Source organism: Anthonomus grandis, chromosome 4 (genome assembly GCF_022605725.1).
Source record: "Anthonomus grandis grandis chromosome 4, icAntGran1.3, whole genome shotgun sequence".
NCBI classification, from domain to species: Eukaryota; Metazoa; Arthropoda; class Insecta; order Coleoptera; family Curculionidae; genus Anthonomus; species Anthonomus grandis.
Window position 1 is genome coordinate 27,653,559 of NC_065549.1, and position 18,402 is coordinate 27,671,960.

Genomic DNA, 18,402 nt, shown 5'->3' on the forward strand with positions numbered 1-18,402 from the left:
TTTTTAAAAAGTCATAGTGTCGTATAACATTCATAATTGGCGCAGCCGGTAGGATTGTGCTCCAAAAACAGCTTCAACATCCAAGAAAACTTCTGGGGTGTTTCAACACCGGTAGCGCAATCCAAAGAACCAGCGATATCTGGCATCAGAGCTGTCTACAGGTTCCCAATAATATCGGGAAGAAGAAATCACTGTACGTGCCTTTTTTCCATTTGCCTCCATAAACCCTCTGTTTAAGGAATTTATAGGGATAATTTTAGTAATCAGCAAGTTGATCGCTTTTAATGTTTAAGTTGATAAATATTAATTGCAATATGACAGATATTAATCAATTAAGTTATTCACTTACTGGTCACCACTGGTGGCTTATCTATTATAAAAAAAGGAAAAATGACAACACCAAAAATTAACTGGGATCTTTTTAGATCTAAATTAAATAATTAACCATATGATGGTCATTGTAATAAACTAAATAAATGTATTAATCGTCGTGAAAGTTTTATAGTTATAAGTGTATGAATGACGATGAATTAAATCATTATATTTTTGAATGTATACAAGATAAGATTGTAGAAAAAGCTGAAAGTTAGTTAGCAGCCGAGCTGAAATACCAGTTGGCCAATATTAAAAGATGCTTTAATCCAATGTAATATTATATAATATATATTTATAATATTACATAAAAATGTATTTTCCTAGTTAAGTTAATTTAATCACGGGCAATTACACTCATTTTATAATGATTATTTGCTTATTTTTAAACTGCATCCAGGATATACACTATCGTTCATATGTAGAGCAACAAAATTAAAAATCAAATTTTGTAAAAGTTAAAAGCAAGTAAAAAATTTTATTATAAAGCATTCTTATCTTTTGCCGTGAGAAATCCATATATCTTAGGAGACTTTTTCAGACATATCCCTGTCTCAATTCTTTAATATTCTTGGTATCATTCTAAAATTGTATTTTTCTAGTTCAGTTAATTTAATCACGGACGAATACACTCATTTTATAATAATTCTTTTCTTATTTTTAATTTGCGTCAAGGATATATGTATGTGTTAGGAGAGACAAAATCTCGACTTTTTCAAACATATCCCTGTCTCAGTTCTTTAATATCCTCGGTATCATTCTAAAATTGTGTTTTTCTAGTTCAGGTAAACCAATCACGGACGTACACTCAAATTATAATAGTTCTTTTCTTATTTTTAAACTGCGTCAAGGATATGTCTTAGGAGACCTAAAATCTCGACTATTTAAGACATATCCCTGTCTCACTTCTTTAATATTATTGGTATCAGTCTAAAATTATGTTTTTCGAGTTCAGTTAATTTAATCACGGATACACACATTTTATAATAATTCTTTTCTTATTTTTAATCTGCGTCCAGGATATGTCTTAGGAGAGCAAAAATCTTGACTTTTTCGGACATATCTTTGTCTCAGGTCTTGATTATCCTCGGTATCATTTTAAAATTGTGTTTTTCTAATTCAGTTAATTTAATTACGGATGAAGACACTCATTTTATAATAATTCTCTTATTATTCCTAAACTGCATCCAGGATATAAACTATCGTTTATATGTAGAGCAACAAAATTAAAAATCAAATTTTGTAAAAGTTAAAAGCAGCAAGTTCAAAATTTTTATTATAAAACATTTATATTTGGCCTTGGCTATACGTTGGTTAGCATAAATACCCATACTTTTTATAAGCAACATTCTTATCTTACAATTTTTTTGCCGTGAGGTTCATAAGTAGAGCAACTATTTTTTAAGTCCATTTTAAAATTGGATTTCGATTTCGGAAAATTAGATCAGTCGAGTTTAGCTATGTTTTTATCAGATACAAAATACCAAGAGGTATTCATTTATCCATACAAATAAAACAAAAAATTAGTCTCGACTTTTTCGGACATATCCCTGTCTTAGTTCTTGAATATCCTCGGTATCATTCTAAAATGGTGTTTTTCTAGTTGAGTTAATCCAATCACGGACGTATACACTCATTTTATAATAATCCTTTTCTTATTTTTAATCTGCGTCTAGGATAAATGTTTTGGGAGAGCAAAAATCTCGACTTTTTCGGACATATCTTTGCCTCAGTTCTTTAATATCTTCGGTATCATTCTACATTATTTTTTCTAGTTCAGTTAATCCAATCACGGATGTATACACTCATTTTATAATAATTCTTTTATTATTTTTAATTTGTGTCCAGGATAAATGTCTTTGAAAAGCTAATATCTTGACTTTTTCGGACATATCATTGTCTCAGTGTTTTAATACCATGGGTATCATTCTAAAATGGTGTTTTCCTAGTTTAGTTAATTTAATTATGGACGAATACACTTCTTATTTTATAATAATTCTTTTCTTATTTTTAAACTGCGTCCAGGACATATGCCTCATGAGAGCCAAAATCTTAAAACCGTATCCGAATATGTATAGCCATAATCTTTAAATGTCTAGAGTTTCTAAACCTAATTATAATAACAGCAATAATAAGTTTAAAATAATCAAAATAATCATACTCAAGCTACAATTCCTTTATTATCGGAATATGGAATTACTCATAAAATGGATTTTATTCTTTTTGATTTTCACGATTACTTTGATGGAGTAATGGGACTCACCGATTTACGAAAAACTAATTTAAATATAAATTTAACACTATGAAATGAAAAAATTAAGAAAAAAAAGTTTCGTTAACCCGATGGTATGAATTTCACGAAGGTATTTTTTTCAGTTATCTTTAAATCCATATGAACCTGCATTAAAATATCTACCTGTAGTCATATACAACGGAGAAATATTAATTCCTGATATACGTATTAATCAGCTGTATATTCCACAAACACTTAGCTATGCAAGAAATGTATATGCAATAATTGAGATATTAAACAACTCGGATAAAATTGCAACTTTGATTTTAAAAAGACCTATTAATGTCGAGTCTTTTATTTCAAAGTCTTTTCATTTTTATTCTTTTGAAACAATAAAAAATAATTCAAAAAATAATAAATTTCAAAATTCACCTAGTAACAATGACAGAAAATTTAATATGTTTAAAACATTTAAATTCCGAAGAACCTCATGCTGTAATTAATTTATATACAAAATGAAAAGACATTTTTTATAAACCCGGAGACAAACTTTCATCTAAAGTAAAACATGAATTTAAAACTAATGACGAAATACCCATACATACTAAATCATATAAATATCCCTATATTTATAAAAATGAAGTCAGATCACAAATAAACGGTATGTTGGAAAGAGGAATAATTAAACCTTATAGAAATAATTAAACTTGCAAGCCCCTGGAGTTCTTCTATATAGATTGTTCCATAAAAATGAAATGCCTCCAATCAACAAAAATGGCGTTATTGATTATAGAAAAATTAATGAGAAAACAATAAAAGATCGTTCATCGTCATACTTGGTTATTATCGCAAGCTTATTAAAAACTTTGCCAAAATTACAAAACCTTTTCACAATATTTAAAGAAAAATAGAAGAGTAATTCGTAACAAAGAATTTATGGATTGCTTAAATTATAATAACAATATTACTTTCAGAACCTGGATTAGCTTACTCGGATTTTACAAAACTATTTGAACTTACTATGGATGCTTTTAATTTCGCAATAGGTGCCATATTATCTCAAAATGGACACTCCATTAGTTATGCCTCTCGTACTTTAAACCCAGCAAAAATTAATTACTCCACAATTAAGAAAGAGTTTTTAGCAATAGTTTTTGGATGTAAATATTTTTGATCATATTTATTCGGTCACAAATTCACTATATTATGTGATCATAATATAGTGAATTTATGTATCATCAGTATGAGTTTATTCTCTTAAAGAACCCACTAGTCGCCTAGTTTGATGGCGATTGAAACTAGAAGAATTTGAATATTTCATTAAAATTTCAAAAAGGTAAACAAAATCAAGCCGCTGATGCTCTATCTAGAAACCCAATCATTGAGAAACAAAAAATTGGTACAAATGCTTTAGAAACTTCTTCTATTATTAATGATCCTGGCGATATAAATGAAACCATTTTCTTTTAGAAATCTTTTAAAAAGCCCTATAAAGATCACATTTGAAACTTATCACTTTTGAAACTTATCAAAAGATTTATGATAATATACCAGAAAATAATCAAGCTATAAAAAAAAACAAATTACAGACAAAAGAAACTTAAATCGTGGCAAAGCTCCAGGTTTCGAACCTTCTAAACCAGCTTATGTTAGGACAAAGTTACGTAATAAAGCATTACCTAAATTTGTGAAAACTGTCATAAAAGATCAAACATAAGACCTAAGACTAAACAAGACAAATCTTTACAGGAGGATAAACAAGCATTTGAAGATCCTACTGACGCTGATGCTTTTAAGCACTTGAGGAGACGATGTTAAATTAACTACAATTAAAAATCCTATTCTTCCGATCTTTCTAGGACCATCTAAAATAATATATACTAAGCATACGTTTCTGCATTACACAGATACAAACAACTTTAATAAAACAGCAACTTAAATCTTCAAACCCTGTAAGTTTCATAGACTTATCATTACAAAAAGATAGAGATCATTTAATAACAATAGTAAACTCATAAATTTCAATATTTAAAAAAAGACTTATTGATGACTACAATTCAACAATGTTTAGTCTTGTGAGTAATCAGGAAAACCTAGAAAAAGGGATAAACATATTGCAAATGTACATAGAAAATGAAATAAATAATACATATCTTTATTCGTATTTTCTCAATTCGTAATTTCTCAAATTAATTTATCTAAATTATTAATTATCTTTGGCAATCTTGCCAAAATTTGATTAACTTTTTAGGTTATCTTGAAAATGCAATTACGTTCGCAAGACTTAATGTTGCCCATAATCCTATAATATTTGTTAATGAAATTAAAAAAATTATCAAAAGTGTCAGACTTATTTATGACTAATGCAATACCAAATTTTAAAAAAAAATCTGTAATACTATCAATTTCTTGGAACACAAGTAAGTTTTTCATAAAATCATATCATAAAATAATTTTTGCTGTACATGACCCTATATTAAAACCTAAACAGTCCACCTTTCATTATTTACTTTCTCATATACAAAATAATTTCATCATTATCCCAAAATATCCTTATTTGTCACAAGAAAAAGATGGTATTCAGTTCGAAGACAACATGTTCTGAAATTGAAGGCTTTCTATTGCCTCGAGAACTTCCATTCGCAAGACAGTTGTAGTACAGAGCTGTTGAACAAACGATTACAGACAAGCTGCATACCGATACAAATTCAGTTAGTTCAACCAATCATTGCACAAATTGCTGATGAACAAGTTTTGATTTTACCGACCAAAAATACACAACTATTGATCAAATGTAAAATTGATCAATACATAATATTAGAAGAACCAACTCCAGTTAAAATTCCTACAAATTGTGAAATTAAACTAAATGATAAGACGTATTCCAATAATGTCCAATTAATTAGAGGAAAACCTTTGATATTGCCCGAAATTCAAGAATATGTATTTCAAAAATCATACAAGATGCCCAATATAAGTCATGGTTACCTTCAAGACTTATATAAGCTAAGGAGCCTTGCCAACCAATTACATCCAATCGAAGAAACCTCACGTGATGTATCGACCATCGCAATAATCAACAACATTTTAATTGTTGCCATCATCATTGTATTAATATTGGTTATCCAGGAGAAAAGATGCTTCCAAGATGCCAGAAGCTAAAACCTAGAACTACTGCAAATACTCTTCAATAATCAAGACACGAAGAGCCAGAAATGGAGCAAACAAATTCCATTATATTTGCCTCTTAAGGAGGGAGGAGTTATATCCGTGAGAACCGCTGACTGTTCACTATAGACTTTTCCCGTGGCGTAGTTAACAAAATGATCATCGTGTGTACTGCTGAATCTCCACAATGTGGTTGGCTACATCAGCATAATTTATTTATATAATGTGAAATATGAAATTATTGTATTATACAAGATTTATAACCTGTCACTCTGTCAGTTGTACTTTCTAAATAAATTACTTTTTAAAAAGTCTTTGTGTTGCATAACGTTCATAATTCTAGACCAATTAGTTACAGCGCGTGCGGCGCGTTTGGTTTATTTGGAGTGTTTTGTTGTAAGTCAATACGCACCTTTAGATGTAAATTCGTAAGGGTGCCTCTGTGGCGCAGTGTTACAACTGGGTAAATTTACATGTATGCAGTTTGTATGGTGAAAATCGGAATCGTATGTCGGCCATCTTGCTTGACAAAATTGACAGGAGCTGACAGAAATGGCGTTGAAATTGACTGATAGAACATCATTTGTCATATCTTTTGAGTTTGTTTTTGATTTCAATGTATGCTGGAAGCCTATGTTGGGATTGTTTTAAGGATGCTATTTTAAATCAAAATTTTTTTTCCTAAAAAGTTCTTTTTCATTATATAATGTTTTAATTGATTTGTACAAGGTAAGAAAATGTGATTTCTGTGGGATAAATGTGATCTTTCATGTGAAAGTAGGTCGGTATATTTTAAATGATTCTGATAAACATAGTAATAAACATAATAATCTTCTTTCTTCGACGACTAGCTAGTGTCCCCTAAAATAGTTAGGGCTACCCCAGACGCTCCACTGCCGCTAAGCAGTATTCAACCATATTCCGAGATCCTATAATCCAAATGTGTCAATCGAGAAGACAAATGAGGGCCCTCTATAACTCACAAGACCAACTCGAAGGAACTACGCGCTCAGAGGGCATCCCTGTCGATTGCTACACAATTGACCACAACCTGGTAATACCTCGCTAAACAGCGACAAACTCTGGTATACCATAAAACTCTATCCATGAACTTATACAACAATAATATAAAATATTACTCACATGTCGACATGATTAACCTGTGCACAAAACAACCACAACCATTCTAATATCCACCTAGTGGACAAACACCACCACACCTGGTCAATTATGACCACTCTATATACATGGCTCTTTACAAGCCGAAGTGCACTAGCACTCACTGCCTCTTTTACTTTTTCTGATTCTCTCTCAATCTCTGCTTATATTATTATTTATGTTTAGGGTATAGATTTTCAAGGATGTAAGATAATTCTCGGGCGATTGAGACACTTTTAAACGAATACAGGGTGTTTATAAAATTTACGTTTATTAAATATATTAAATTACTTTAGGATATTTTACATTCGGCCAACCTGAGAAAAAGTTGCGTCCTCGCAACTCGCCACTTTATTCTGAGTCAGATGGCAAGGGAACGCCATCCTCTCCATTCTCGCTTTGGGTATCATCTGATGAAACTCCTTCAGGTGGTATCCAAGGCTTCATGCGATCAACAGCGATCACTTTGTCGTATTTCTTAGCAGAACGTACTCTATATCTGTCGTTGGGCAATATTTTTTTTATGACCATGGAACTAGCATATTTAGGACTTAACTTTTTACTTTGACCGTCCGCGGTTTTATTCATTAATATTAAAACAAGGTCTCCTACTTGATACTTCCTTGCGGGCTTACGATGTTGATTAAATCGTCTCTTTTGCTTTAATTGATTTTTCCTTATGTTATTTGAGGATTCCTTTCTTAGTGTATCAATATCTCTATTAATTTGTGGCAAACCTAATTCTTCAGATATTATTGCGTCACTTGTAGTCCGTGGAGTGTAACTTATTAGTAACTGATTGGGAGATTTTCCGGTGATTTTGTGGACAGTATTATTTATGGATGATTGAACTTGGTCAATAGATATATCCCACGTATCTTCCCTAGTACTAGTAGTCATAAGCACAGACAAAATTGTTCTATTAAGTCTTTCAACTTGCTCATTTGCCCTTGGTGTCGACACAGCGTTTAAGATTAACTGAATATTATAGGTCTTATTGTTTTTTATCGGACAGCACTATGTCTAAGTCAGCTGATTTCGCCATGCCTAAACCATTAATGGTATTCTCAAACCTATCTCTAAACTCGTCTAGTAGCTGAAATAATTGGTCTTGAATAATCTCATCAGAAGTCCCAAAATTCACATCTTTCCTCTCTAGTGGTCTAATTTCTGTCTGATCTTTCCTGATCTAATTTTAGCACAAATTCATTGATAGGAATTTCATCTGGTTGACAATGAAATGCACGCACCAGTGGATATTTATCAGATAACTCCAAGTCCTTCCCAGATAGATTAATAATAGAAATATAACATTTTCTGTTTTTCCTTAACTGGACAATAATTCTGGGTATAGCATGCTCTCTTCCAGGTTCATATCTCGCAGATGCTTCTATGAGAAGGTCTCCTTCATAGTCCACCTTCCTGAAGATTGCCAATATGATCGGCAGGTATGACAGTTAACTTTAATAACCATCAAGCTATCTTGCTTTTCAGAGCAGCTTGGTTAAAATTGTCACTAAATCTTAACTGTGTACTGTCTTTTACCGCTATCACTCCCGGCAGATCAGTAAAGGTCTGACCAATTAAAAGTAGAACATTTTGTAAATGATCGGGTACTACTAAAAAATTTACAATTCTATGTACATTGTCGATTTGTATCGGTAACGTTGTTTTTTCTAACGCTTTACCTGATTTAATCCATAGCCCTTTATTATGACGTCACAGTTTTTCTCAATAGATAAATTTAATCTATTTACATCACTTTCGCGTATAATACTACAACTGAAACCAAAATCAATATATGCTTTACACTTCTTATTATCTATAATAATATCCTTAAAATATTTTTATTTGTTTGAGTCTCCAGTCATAATACTTGTTCTGCACCAGACTGTTTAGTTCCTTTTGATGCACAGTTTTCCTTCTTGTGTCCCATTTTCCCACATTTGAAACATTTAATTGACTTTACACAATTTTGTGCTCGATGCCCTAAGTAGCCGCATTGATAACAACTTCCATTTAATGTCTTGGTATGTCATTGTTGCTTTATAAAATTTCTTCTGTGAAATTTATTTTGAATCTTATAAATGGGCGCTTTAACTGTCTTGCGATTAGGTACACTTTGTTGGGGTTTTTCGCAGGTCTTTAAAAAAATGTAAAACCTCTTCACAGGTCTGAAAATCATTGGCTTTAGCAGCTGCTTTTACTGTAGGGTCATATATGCCTCCTATCATACATGACACTGCACTCTTATCAAATATTTGGCACTGGTTTAATAAAGCAAATTTTTCGTAATAATAATTAAAATAAATAAAATAAATAAATAATGGCTTTATTTGTACTTTTCAATAGTGTACATAGGCGAAGTCTAGCCAAAGGCTAATCTACTTAACCTATTTAAAAAATGTAAGCAAAATTTTAGATAGCACAACAGAAAGAAAATAATTAACATTTATAATGGCAACACTAATAGTAATATAAAAATAAACAGATATACATCCATTGGTCCATAAATATTAAAAATTATAAAATAAGAAATACCTACTGATAATTTAGCTATTCTGTTTTGTTAAAAAATGCAGCTTTAGTTTTTTTCTTGAAACCCGCTACTGACATTTCTTTTATAGGAGTCGGAATAAGGTCATTGTAAATTGCCACAGCATTATACAGAAAACTACGACGAAAGAAGGCTGTTTGATAACTAGAAATTGACAACTTATTTATAAATCTTAGATTTTCTTCATGTAAATTTTTCCGAAAAGTTTTTTTGCGGAGATGAGGAGAAGTAGAAGACACTAGCAGTCTATGCACAAAAACCGCCAATTGCAAAGAGAATAGATTTTCCACGCGCAGCCAACCAATTTCACATAGCCTTGCAGAGACTCTATCATACTTTCTCAGTCCATAAATAAATCTGCAGCATTGATTTTGCTGCCTTTGCAAACGGTACGCAGTGATTTTGTCTAAACATGGAAAATAAACAATATTGCAGTAATTCATAATAGGTAGTACTAAAGACTCACACAGCTTTTTCCTTACTTTTAAATGAATTATATCTCTGTTTGCATACAATGGATTTAAAGAATAGTATGACTTCTTGATAACACTAGAAACGTGTAACTTAAAGCGCAATTCATCATCCAAAAGCAGTCCAAGATTTTTTGCACATTTAACCATACTTAGCTGATTACCTCCCAAAAAAAAGCTTTAAACCGTCCAATGCAAATCTTTTTTTGTTCTTAGAGGTAAAGCACCTAACACAACACTTTGAAGAATTGAGTTTTAAATTATTTTGAGAGGAAAAGAAGGAAATTCTAGAAAGATCATCGTTTATTTTATTTGATGCCTCTTATACAGATTCAGCTTTAAAAGAATGATAAATTTGCATATCATCTGCGAACCACTGGATCTGGCAGTATTTTACAACTTTAAACAAATCAGAAACATACATCAGAAATAAGAGAGGTCCCAAAACAGATCCCTGAGGTACTCCAGATGTTATATATTTGGTATTTGAAAAAGTTTGATCTTCCAAGACCACCATTTGCCTTCTGTTGGATAAGTAGGATCTAAAAAACATTTAAGAAACATTATCAAAGCCATAATAAGCCAATTTTGCTAAAACCAAATGATGATCCAAGGTGTCAAATGCTTTGGAAAAGTCAAGCAATATAAGATTATAAGATAAGATTCCTCCGACCGTGTTTGGAAAACACATTCCAAACAAGTTAAACCCCAAATAAAATTGTGCCGCCACTGTGTTTTAGACAAAGAAATCTTTTGCGTATGTTCGCCCCTTTTTAACACAATCAGACCACCAAATTCCCGAAATTGGGGCGAATTAGAAGCGGCGCGGACAAGTAGGTAACGATTTACTACAGCCCCCGTTGCACATTTTGTGTGCAAAAATAACTCTACAATAGTTATTTTTGGCTCGACAATTAAACCAATTGATAACATAAGACGACGTAAGCCGTTGTCTCGTTAATTGTGTCTGATGGTGATGGCTGCTGCTCGTGGTATCTGTGCATTGATACTTACCTGTTCTGGGTTCCGATGGTGAGAAAACCATACAAGGTAACCTTTTAAGTTTATTGTACTGTATGGCTGACCAATCTAATCAGATTTCATAATGTTACGTGTAATTAATGTAAAGTACCTACAAAACAAAAACATTCAGTGTAGTGCTTTCCTGATTTAAACCTAGAGTTTACTGGTGAATTAAGTGTCTCAATAAGTGTTATAGAAATAAAGAGACAGTTTTTCCTTCGCTCTCCTTATATTTAAATTAAATTGAAATATAACTTGATACCAAATTCATGTAAAAAAAAAAGGTATCAAATTTTGCTGGTATTTTTGATAATTTGTTTTGTTGTAGATTAATAATTTTACTGTTGTTATTTTAATTTTACTGTAGTTAAGATTATTTGTTTTCGTTGAAATACACCCCAGTTTTCTTATTTTAACACTGATTGGGTGACTACAAAGATATTTATTTTATAACAAATAAATATTTTCACAAATGTAATTATTTGGTGTTTTATTTACTAGTTGCAGTCGAGCCTAAACAAAGGTAAAGTAGCTCAGGGTTTTGGTTAAAGTATATTCGAATAAAATTAGACTTGATCCGGTTGCCTCTGGTAAAAAAGTTCTTCTATTTGTACATTCAAAATAGAACCACTACGGTAGTAGTGGCGGAGCAGATACGAAAATTTGATTTGTCCACTCTAGACCGTTTGACGCGCTGTACCATTTCCATTAGAATATCATGAAAATCTTGTCTTGATAGAAAAGCTAAAGAATAATTTATTGTGGCAAACTGTGGTACCAAATCTGAGCTACAGTTAATCTCGACAGTTTTATACACGTCAGCATTATACACAGTCATTTCATCATTCTAATGGTATAAATGCCTTAGCTCCTCAATCCGTTGACACCACTTGTCAATTGACTGGCGACGATCTTCTGGGTTAAAGTTAGGGACCACATTATCTCGAGAATTAAAAACCCTCGTTACTTGTTGACCTGTTTTGTTACTAATTTGAACCAATTTTACCAAATCCTTTACGACACCTGTCAACAACGAAATTTCGCAAGAATATTTCACTACACTAATCTCAATCTACCACCATAAATTATTATTACCATAATTAAATATTATCACAAATTATATCGCTTAAAAAAAAACTCACCTAGCTAGGTTAGTTCAACTCCAATAACACAAACAAATCTATCCTCAATAAACAGAATCACTCACTTAACTAAGTCACTAATTATTAAAGTTTTTCAAAGAACTAGTCCAATCAATGTATACTTTTACACAAAATAAATTTGTTTATACCCGCAAAATAATCTGAGAAATAAATGCTCAAAACTAAGAACAGGTGATAACGACACTAAATATTTTTGGTTGCTTTCATCAAAATCACTACCTAAGTTGACTTTCTAGGGTCATAAACTCCTTTTTTTTTATTATCGACCTTTATACCTCTTACCGCTTTATTTTGTTTTTTCAAGAAAACCCAAACATTAAACATATAACAGACCTCCACTTGTTCATTTAGGTGCAATTCCTAAAACCTTTTTCGAACTTAAATATCATATTTCGACAGCCTTTGCATTCTTTTTGTCAAGTGCCCACTCTAAGAAATTAGGCCCGTGTATTGATCATATGAACCAGGCTACAGGGTGTGACCGTATCAGTATTTCAAATTAAATTATATTTAATATATATATAGATATATAGATATATAGATATATATATATATATATATATATATATATCTATATATATATATATATATATATATATATTGCGTCTTTGCACATTATGCGCTCGTGAAAGAATTGATTGCTGTACCCCACACCTGATTGTAAAATTTGGGTATTTTTAAAATTAAACTTACGTGAGTATTGACAATGCAATTCATTCAGCGAGCTCCACCATGTATACAGCAAGAGATTGAGAGTACCATAAAATAAAAATATTTACGATTTACTGTACTGACCCATCTAATAAAGGTTAAGTTTACTCACCGGGGAACCTCGGTCCCCTTAATTCAGTCATGCCAACAGCCATCAATATAGTTACTTTATGTTTGCTAATAACTTATATATATATATATGTATCTTCTTTCTTCGACGACTAGCTAGTAGTGATGTTAACTTTCGTTACTTTTAGGTACTTGTAACGATTCGTTACTTTCGATACAAATATTCGTTACTTTCGTTATTTTTGATATTATGAGTATATTGATTAAAATTCGTTTAAATTTATTGCTGTTTTAGATACAAACTTATGTACGACGTATGTTCATGATATTGAACAATCAATCAGTTATAGACATTTTTTTTGCACTTTTAAATCTCCTAATTTTTCCGAATATGCAGTGTTATCTTATGGTTGTTTAGGTATATTTTCTTTATAGTATAACGATTACGATTAAGCTGTTTTATAATCGCAAAATTATGTATTTAGACCGTACAAAAAATGATAAATATTTATTTTATATTTTTTCCTAAGTAGGTATTTTTAAAAAAATAAATAAGTGAACGCATACATAAGACAAACTTATATTAATTTAGGCAAATTACTACAAATCTAAACAAAAAACAAAACAAAATGAATGTGTTGGTAAACTCACTTAAAATTAAAAATAAATTTAATACCATACATTAAATATATGTATAACAAATTGTAACTTAGGGTGCTACTTTTTCCAAACAACATTTTTTTTAAAACAAAATTTAACCTAATAATTTAATATTATAACAAATACGATTCATTATCATTATAATATGTCATTATTACAGTGCAAAAATATAAGTTTCTCTACGTTTTTTGATTTTAATCGGTTGCGCCGTTCAGAAAGAATTTGTCCTGCTTTTGAGAAGCGTCTTTCACAGGGAACTGAAGTTCCAACAACAGAAAGATGTTTTTGAGCCAAAACTGATAACTGGGGATATGTTAAATGACGAGTTCGCCACCAATGTAAGGGATTTTCTTTTCTACCGATATTCGGTTCTGATAAAAAAGTTCTAATTTCTGTGATAGCTACAGCTGTAGGACTTATACTACTTTCAGTAGACCTGATAGTTTCATCAAAGTCTTCCCAAATTAAATCTGCACTTAGAGTGTTTGTTTGAGTTTCTATTGCGGTTTCTTCAGATTCATTAATTACAGTAGGAACAGTTTCAGCCTGTATTTTATTAATTTGTCTTACAACATCTTCTTGAATCTTTTCTTTTACTTTTTGTAGAGCTATATCAAAATTAAAAGCTTTTGCTTTAAATCTAGGATCAAGAAATGTAGATTTCGCCAAAGTAATATTAGTTTCTATATTTCTAAATCTAAATTCAATGGAAGTTGATAACTGATTGATTAATTGTTTTCCTGTATCTGTAATAATTGTATTAGAATTTAATTTATGCAATGCTTTTTTTGAACCTCCTACAATTAAAATGACCTTTGACAGTGTAACTGATTTATCCGCACACATTTCAACACTAACTTGCTCAAACGCTTTTAAAATCTTACATACTTCATCTAAAAATGTCCATTCTTCCGCATTTGGTAATTCTATCGGATTCTGTAACACTCCGACAGTCGCTCTTAAGGGTTCACTTAATTGTAGGAAACGTTTAAACATGTAGTATGTAGAATTCCATCTGGTTACAACATCGTTTATTAATTTTAAAGGAATAAATTTTAGATTATTGTTCATTTGCTTTTGTGTAGATAATAGTTTTTGGTTTGCCTGAGAACTTCTATGAAAATATTGAACCGCTGTTTTGATTTTTTTTTGGATATTTTGAAGGCAACTATTTATACCTTCTTTTACTATTAAATTTATTGTGTGTGCAAAACAGGGAATATGAGCCCAGCCACCTAGTTTAACAGCACCAACCACATTAGCTGCATTATCAGTGGTGACTGCATATACCTTATCTAATATTCCCCATTCAGCTGCTACACGTTTTAATTCAATGCACACATTTTCAGAAGTGTGCCTTTCATTATAGCTAAAACATGTTAAAATGCAAGAATGTAATTCCCAGTTATCAGTTATAAAATGCGCTGTTACTCCTAAAAAACCCTCTAGATTAAGTGATGTCCACCCATCTGTAGTAAGGGTAACAAAATCTGTCCTTTTCAAAAGATTTTTTAAAATGATAACTTTTTCATCATACTTTGCAACCAAAAGAGATTTTGTAAATGTTGCCCTACTTGGTAAATTATACGATGGCTCTATTGCTTTTAGTAATTTTCTAAAACCCTTATCCTGAACTATAGAGAAAGGTTGCAAATCCTCAGTTGATTAATTTTGTACGCGGTAGTGAGATAGGTCGTGAAACAAATTTTGTTAATTTTGCCTGTTGAGGTGTTTTTTTCTTATCATTTGGTTTTTTAATTGACGATGATGACTCTTGGTTGATTGCATTAAATGTGGACGGGATTTCTGGGTCAGGTTGAGTATGGCCTTTAGTTGAATTAGAGGATTCAATATTTGATGGCGTCAGCGGCTGAACCGATAATTTTTAAAAACAATAACATATAATCTATGCGAACTACAAATTTAAATGTTCAACACTTCACGACTTTAGAAAAGTATAAAAATGGCCGACTGTTTCTTAAAATATACAAGAGAACAAAAAAAAAATCAGAAGCTTTGGGTTAAAAACTATGTTTTTTAAATGAAACACCCAGTTTTTATAAGTGTTTTTAACCTATAAACTTTGTAATATCTTACTAAAAAGCCTAAATATTTGTGTGTATTAAACTTTTCCAGCCACCCTGCCCTGCATATTTAAATATTTTTTTCCAAAAAATCAACAATCAACTGTTTTCAAAATTATGTAGATTGTGTCATATACTAAAAATTACAAAATACCATTTTCAAACTCTAACTTACTTGTTTTTTTTTGCTGGCGGCTCATCAGTGTCATTATTCTCGTCACTGCTCTCATTTAACACTGTAAAGTGTTTTGTCTGCAAGTGTTTTTTTAGATTGGATGTGTTGCCTCCTTTAAAAGAATATACTGTCTTGCACAAATGGCATTTAGCTTTTCCTTCGGAAATGACTGTGTAATGCAACCAAATAGCACTACGTTTTTGTATTTTCCCTTTTTTTTCCATTTCAAAAAATACGCTATTACGTTTCACAGCAAAATAAACAACATGATATTCTTTCTCTTTAGAACGGGGAACGGGGAATCCCAGATACTATAGCCTCCGGCTAATCATAGCCCATAATATATGAAGTAGGTGAATCCCAGCCAACAGCAAAAAAAGAACCTTAGACATCACCGGCACCGGCAATCTGCATGGCATTATAATTATATTCTCTTTGGACTGGACCCCGCGTGGCAACCCGCAACGCGCAACGCAACCCGTTACATAGACCCTCCGTTATCCCGTCGTAGTCGGTCGTAGTTCATAAAATTTTTTAGATTCTCTCGCATCTCGCTGTTTGGTTCGTATAAATTTGGCTTTTCGTGATTCGTTGTTTGTGGTTAAAGTAGAAAAAATCAGTCAGAAACGAAAGTAACGAAATAACGAATAAAAATTAGCTTTTGTATTCGTTACTATAAGTACATCTTAAGTAACGAATACTTTGTAATGAATACTTACATTTTTGACATCACTACTAGCTAGTGTCCCCTAAAATAGTTAAGGCTACCCCAGACGCTCCACTGCCGCTAAGCAGTAAGCATCTCAACACTCGGAAACTAAGATAACATATACCGAGATCTTAGAATCCAAATGTGTCAATCGAGAAGGCAAGTGAGGGCCCTCTATAACTCACAAGGCCAACTAGAAGGAACTGCGCGCTCAGAGGGCATCCCTGTCGATTGCTACACAATCGACCACAACCTGGTAATACCTCGCTAAACAGCGACAAACTCTGGTATACCATAAAACTCTAGCCATGGACTTATACAACAACAATATAAAATATTACTCACATGTCGACATGATTAACCTGTGCACAAAATAACCACAACCATTCTAATATTCACCTAGTGGACAAACACCACCACACCTGGTCAACTATGACCACTCTATATACATGGCTCTTTACAAGCCGAAGTGCTAGCACTCCACTGCCTCTTTTACTTTTTCTGGGTCTCTCTCAATCTCTGCTTATATTATTATTTATGTTTAGGGTATAGATTTTCAAGGATGTAAGATAATTCTCGGGCGATTGAGACACTTTTAAATGAATACAGGGTGTTTATAAAATTTACGTTTATTAAATATATTAAATTACTTTAGGATATTTTACATATTTATTTAAAAATTTGTTTTGTCATTATTTTTCATCATTTTTCATTCAGAGAATTTATTTATAAGGTTTGTACTGTCTATTTTTTGACTTTATTTCATGCTCATATTATACCACTTTCTATGTTCAGTGAGATGAGACATAGGTATAAAGACTAACAAAGCTGAGCACTCAAAATGTATCAGAGTAAATGTTTTTGTTATAACTTGCTTTTCTTTTTAATTTTCTTTAGGTATTTCTCTTTGAATTAAGTTTTCTTTCAATATTATAGTTCCAAATTATATTGTCAGTATCATCGGAGCCCAACAAATATATACTATGTATGTGATATATGCTATACTACAAGTTGTTTTTATTTTCAAACAGCTTATTTGGTATTGCAGATAGATATATTGTTTTTCTAGATAATACTCTGTTATACAATTTTTAGTTAGTTTTTAGAATATGTATAATTTTGCTTTAAGAAACAGAAAGAAATATATATTAAATAAAGATGATTCATTCAGCAGTGAAAATTAGATTTTTTCTTACAAAGAAGATTATTATAAATCTGGATAGAATATTTAATTTAGGTGTAGTTATATTTTATGTATGTATTTTTTGCTCTTTATGTCTGGGTCGGTCATGTTTTGTTTTTTTTTAATTTAATTTTTAGTAATATAGATTATGTATTCTTTTAACTTGTGTAGGTTTAGTACATGGATGTTAGTACTTATGTCATTAGTCTTAAGCATTATCTGAAAAGATTACCTTGATTGTCTGCTTGGTGAACTATATACTTCGTAAAATGTTCCGGGTCACAATGTTGAAGACATTGTGAAGACATATTTGCATGTAAAGTTTTCTAGTACACTTATAAATATTTTGTGTATTGTATTTTTGCAAAAAAAAAACATTTATTATTAATATATTATTATCCTCTAAAGAATCTGTTTGTGTAAGTAAATTAGGGATATTATTAACCTAATGGTCATTTATGTATGAAAAGAAAATAACACAAAAATCTTCACAATATTTTCTAATCTGTTTGAGTTGGTTTAGTATAATAGTTTAAACATTTTTAGATTAATTCTAATTTATATAATATCTGTTATAATGAATTATTGTATATCATGTATAAAATTTTAAGTAATTATTTTTCAGGAAAACTAAATAATAAATGTTTTAAAGAAAAAAATTGTTTAA